This window comes from Mauremys mutica, chromosome 15 (assembly GCF_020497125.1).
Source record: "Mauremys mutica isolate MM-2020 ecotype Southern chromosome 15, ASM2049712v1, whole genome shotgun sequence".
NCBI classification, from domain to species: Eukaryota; Metazoa; Chordata; order Testudines; family Geoemydidae; genus Mauremys; species Mauremys mutica.
The window spans coordinates 29,915,660-29,921,536 of NC_059086.1; the positions used below are offsets into that span (position 1 = coordinate 29,915,660).

Consider the following 5,877-nt stretch of genomic DNA (forward strand, 5'->3'; position numbering starts at 1 on the left):
CCTCCATCCTCATCCCTCTTCAGGGACCCCTCTCATGAGCAATTCCTCTTGCAAGAGGTGCGGACGCTCCTCGCCATCGGAACTATAGAGGAGGTACCAAAGGACGAAAGGGGCAAGGGATTCAACTCCCGCTATTTCCTAATCCCCAAGGCGAAGTGGGGTCTCAGACCTATCCTAGACCTGTGGAAACTCAACAAGTTCATGATAAAACTGAAGTTCCGAATGGTATCCCTGGGGACCATCATCCCTTCCTTGGATCTCAGAGAGTGGTATGCCGCCCTCGATATGAAGGACACGTATTTTCACGTCGCTATTTATCCTCCACACAGACAGTACCTCCGGTTTGTGGCCAACCGTCAGCATTGGCAGTTTACGGTCCTTCCATTCGGCCTATCTACAGCCCCAAGAGTATTTACAAAATGCATGGCTGTAGTCGCCGCTTCCCTCCGCAGCCGTCAGGTACACGTTTTTCCGTATCTAGACGATTGGCTCATTCGGGGGACCTCTGAGACGCAAGTCACCCATCATGTGGGCATCGTCAAGGATCTATTCCTGCGTCTAGGCCTGATGATGAATATAGAGAAATCCACTCTCATTCCCACTCAGAGAATAGAATTCATTGGGGCCATCCTGGACTCCAATCTCACCAGAACCTGCTTACCTCAGCCTCGGTTTCAGGTGATGGTAACAATTATACAAGGTCTATGGAACTTCCCGACAACTTCGGCTCGCACTTGTCTCGGTCTCCTGGGTCACATGGCTGCCTGCATGTTCGTAACCAAACATGCCAGGCTTCGCCTCCGTCCACTCCACTCGTGGCTCACCTCGCTGTACCACCCGGGCAGAGACAGCATAGACATGATCGTCACAATCCCCCCAAGCATCCTAGGTTCCCTCGACTGGTGGTCGACGCCCTCCCTGGTGTGTGCAGGGATGCCGTTCCATCCGCCTCACCCCTCGGTGTCCCTGACGACGGACGCCTCATCTCTCGGCTGGGGTGCTCACCTCGGTCAGCTTCGCACTCAGGGCCTTTGGTCAGCTCAAGAGCTGCCTTTGCACAGCAATGTCCCAGAGCTGAGAGCAGTCCGCCTTGCGTGCCAGGCGTTTCAGCAGCACCTACAAGGCCGTTGTGTCTCAGTGTTCACAGACAACACAGCGGCCATGTATTACATAAACAAGCAGGGAGAAGCACGGTCCTCCCCTCTTTGCAGGAAGCTATCCAGCTCTCGGACTTCTGCATAGCCCAATCGATAGACCTGGTAGCGTCCTTTCTCCCAGGGATACGGAACACCCTGGCGGATCGCCTCAGCAGATCCTTCCTGTCTCACAAGTGGTCGATTCGTCCGGACGTTATCCATTCTGTTTTCCCGAAGTGGGGCTTTCTCCACATAGACCTCTTCACTTCTCGCGAGAACAGGAAGTGCCAGACCTTCTGTTCATTCCAAGGCCTCTCCCCGGGCTCGATCTCGGATGCATTTCTGATGCCGTGGACGAGCCATCTGCTGTATGCTTTTCCACCATTCCCGCTGATTCACACAGTCCTGCTAAAACTCCACAGGGACAGAGCGCACCTGATCATGATCACTCCAGCGTGGCCCAGGCAGCACTGGTACACCATGTTACTCGACCTGTCGGTAGCCAGCCTGATTCCCCTGCCTCTTCACCCAGACCTTATAATGCAGGATCACGGCAGACTTCACCACCCAGACCTGCAATCCCTGCACCTCACAGCATGGCTGCTGCGTGACTAAACCGATCCGAGTTACGTTGCTCTACCTCGGTACAACAAGTACTCCTGGGTAGTAGGAAACCTTCCACTTGGTTAACATATCTGGCCAAGTGGAAGCGTTTCTCCTGCTGGTGTGAGATGCACAATGTTGCCCCCACCGAGGTCCCAATCCACTCCATCTTGGACTACCTCTGGTCTCTCAAACAGCAGGGCCTGGCAGTATCTTCATTGAGGGTGCACTTGGCAGCCATCTCTACCTTCCACCCAGGGGAGAGTGGCGGCTCCGTATTCTCGCACCCTATGGTTTCTAGGTTCCTCAAGGGCTTGGAGCGCTTGTACCCCCAAGAATGCCGCCCCGCCCCAACCTGGGACCTCATCCTGGTTCTAGCCAGACTTATGTCTGCCCCATTCGAGCCGCTGGCAACCTGCTCGCTGCTATACCTGTCCTGGAAGACAGCTTTCCTCATAGCCATTACATCGGCCAGACGAGTCTCCGAGCTTCAGGCTCTCACAGTGGACCCACTCTATACTGTGTTTCACAAGGACAAGGTGCAGTTGCGGCCACATCCAGCCTTCCTCCCTAAGGTGGTATCGGCCTTTCATATCAACCAGGATATCTTCCTTCCAGTCTTCTTTCTGAAGCCACACTCATCACGACAGGAGCAACAATTGCACTCCCTAGATGTCCGTAGGGCGCTCGCTTTTTATATCGAGTGGACAAAGCCCTTTCGTAAAACGCCCCAACTCTTCGTCGCGGTGGCAGATCGAATGGAGGGCCTACCTGTCTCCTCCCAGAGGATTTCATCTTGAGTGACAGCGTGCATCCGTACCTGCTATGACTTGGCCCATGTTCCATCGAGCCACTCCACTGCACATTCCACCAGGGCTCAGGCTTCTTCTGCTGCCTTCCTGGCCCACGTATCCATCCAGGAAATCTGTCGTGCAGCTACCTGGTCCTCGGTCCACACCTTTGCCTCACATTATGCACTGGTCCAACAGTCCAGAGATGATGCAGCATTTGGTTCAGCAGTTTTGCATTCTGCAACATCTCACTCCGACCCCACTGCCTAGGTAAGGCTTGGGAATCACCTAATTGGAATCGATATGAGCAAGCACTCGAAGAAGAAAAGACGGTTACTCACCTTTGTAACTGTTGTCCTTCGAGATGTGTTGCTCATATCCATTCCAAACCCGCCCTCCTTCCCCACTGTCAGAGTAGCCGGCAAGAAGGAACTGAGGGGCGGATGGGTCGGCAGGAGTATATATCCAGGACCATAGCGGCACCACTCCAGGGGGTGCCCAGCCAACCCACCAAGTGTTGCTAGGATAAAAATCTTTCGACAAACGTGCACGCGGCACGTGCACACCTAATTGGAATGGATATGAGCAACACATCTCGAAGAACAACAGTTACAAAGGTGAGTAACCGTCTTTTCTTCTTCACGCAGTGCACAGTCAACTTGTGGAACTCCTTACCTGAGGAGGTTGTGAAGGCTAGGACTATAACAGTGTTTAAAAGAGAACTGGATAAATTCATGGTGGTTAAGTCCATAAATGGCTATTAGGCAGGATAGGTAAGGAATGGTGTCCCTAGCCTCTGTTTGCCAGAGGGTGGAGATAGATGGAAGGAGAGAGATCACTTGACCATTACCTGTTAGATTCACTGCCTCTGGGGCACCTGGCATTGACCACTGTCAGTAGACAGGATACTGGGCTGGATGGACCTTTGGTCTGACCCAGTACTGCTGTTCTTATGTTCTTATGACAGGAGAGGGGGCAGTGGGACCCCCTGGGGCAGGAAGGAGTCACTAGTGTTACATGGGGCAGGAGGAGGTGACGGGATAGAGGATTTCTATGGGACAGGATGAGATGGAGCAGGGGAGACTCACCAGGGTTTCCAAGGGGCAGGAGCAGGAGGTGCCGTCACTCACTGACTGAGTCTCACACCAGATCCCCAGTGATGGGCTCTCAGTAGGGGGCAGCTCCCCTCTCACAGTGATGGACTCAGGCTCTCAGCAGACTCAGGCAGCGTCACTGTGTCGTTCACACCCTGGGGAACACCCCAGTCTGGGAGTGAGCTGCCTAGGGAAGCTCTGTTTCCAAATGCCTCATTCCAGCTCACACTGGCTCACTAGGGGATTTGTGGGCTGTGACAGATGTGGTGCCATGTGCTCTGGCTGGTTAGAAGCACTGAGGAGGAGCAGCATTACCCAGCAGAGGCCACCACGTGGCACTGGCTGTCATCCAGTGGTGAGCTGAAGACCGTTCGCACCAGTTCGCACGAACCGGTTGCTAAATTTAGAAGCCGGTTTAGAACCGGTTGTTAGGGTTAGCATACAGCCAGCAGCCGCCACTGCTGCTGGGAGACAAGATGCCTCCTCTGTGCAGCTAGAGCGTCCTTTGCCCGATCGCTACCTTCCCCTGTTTGCCCCGCAGCCCCCCGAGCCTCATCACCCCCAATTCCTCTCTCCCCTGAGCCTTGTCACCCCCGGATTCCTCCCCTCCCCCGATTCCTCCCCTCGGAGTCTCGTCTTACCTTGGGCTCCAGCAGGCTGATTGAATCAAACTGCAGCTCTCCTGCCCGAGCTGATTCAATCACTCTGTGGGAGCCCAAGGTAAGAGGAGACTTGGAAGGGAGGAATCTGGGGGTGATGAGGCTCGCGGGGGGAGAGGAATTGGGGGTGATGAGGCTCGGGGGGAGGAGGAATCAGGGGGCTGCGGGGCAAATCGGGGGAAGGTAGCGCTCGAGCAAAGGACTCTCGGCTCTTCAGCTGCACAGAGCCGAGGTGTCCTGTCTCCCAGCAGCAGCTGCCGCTGCTGCAATCAGCCCTCACCTTCCCAGCTGGCAGCCTGCGGAGCCCAAGGTAAGAAGGGGAGGGGAGGAATCGGGGGATGACGAGGCTCGTGGGAGGAGGAATTGTGGGCTGACGGGGCTGGAGTGGGGGGAGGGATGGGATCTCGGTGGGGGGGTTTCACATTTATTTTAGTTTTATTGTGCATTAGTGCATGTTAACTGGAATTCCTACTGGTTATGGAGAACAAACCACTCAAGTGTAATTTGCTTGTTCATGCACAAATTCTTTTACATTGGCCGTTCTCGGGGTCTGGTTACATAATGCCACCACAGAAGTGGCAGATGCCCTTCTTTGCGAGCTGGGGGCAAGGCTTCATTCTCAGGACCACCAGGTGGAGTTTCATCCTCTAGTTGCTTAACCTCATTTTCCCAGCTTTCTAACCGCAGCCTCTTCCATTGCTCTCTTTTGGAGAAATAATCAGGATACATTGCCTTCTCAGAAGGATGCCAGAAATCCAAGACCCACTCAGGAGCCTTGTAACATTCATATCTCTCATAAGATGTGCCTCCAGGAGAATCAGGGAAGATGTAAGGTTGAGGATGCTGCTTTGCCCAAAGTTCTTCCCAGCAGCTCTCAGCAGTTTTACTGTTTTCACCATATCCTTCTCATTTTTGTGTTCTTCGAACCGTTCTCTCAGCACGCAGGCAAAGAATCGATACTTGTCCCGGTGGATGCACCAGGACTCGAGGTGGCGCATTGCCCGCTTGTAGAGCTGCATCACCTTCTGCTGGTGCGTGAGGTAGGCCGCCATCTCGGGCTTCGGCCTAGCCCTCACCTTCCCAGGGTGGCAGTGAGTTGCCTGTCTGTATGTTCTAAATAATAGCAGCTGTTCCCCTAGCAAAATCCTCTCCTTTACATTTCCTTTCTATTTTTGCCTCATTTTCTCCAGTTTATAGTTCTGTTTTTAAAGCCTATATTATCTATTCATGTTAATCTGTCTCTTTGTTTCAGACAGGGTTAAACATGTAACTTGTTTTACATAGAAAAATAGCTAGAGAGATAATGGTAAGAGTATATCACCCAGCATTCTAAGAGGATCTGTCCTTTACACTTTGTGACTAGGAAAAACAAAACTTGTCTTTGAATTTTATTAACCAATGTAATTGCTTTTAACACATCAGGAAGAAAGGCAATAACTTTAAGACCTGTTTGGATAATAATGGAAATACTATAGTTTCTCACTGGCTAACTGTTAAAACACCATTTCTTTTGTTTACAGCCACTGGCAGTAGCTATATGATCCCCTACCCCACGATGGTGTTCTGTAACATTTGCCATGGCTACTGTCTAAAT

The 5,877-nt window shown here is 52.6% G+C and overlaps 1 pseudogene; it reads right to left on the reverse strand.

The window, feature by feature from the left end:
- Nucleotides 1-4,738: 4,738 nt before the first annotated feature.
- LOC123350492 lies at nt 4,739-5,343 on the reverse strand (annotated as a pseudogene).
- Between the last annotated feature and the right edge of the window lie 534 nt (nt 5,344-5,877).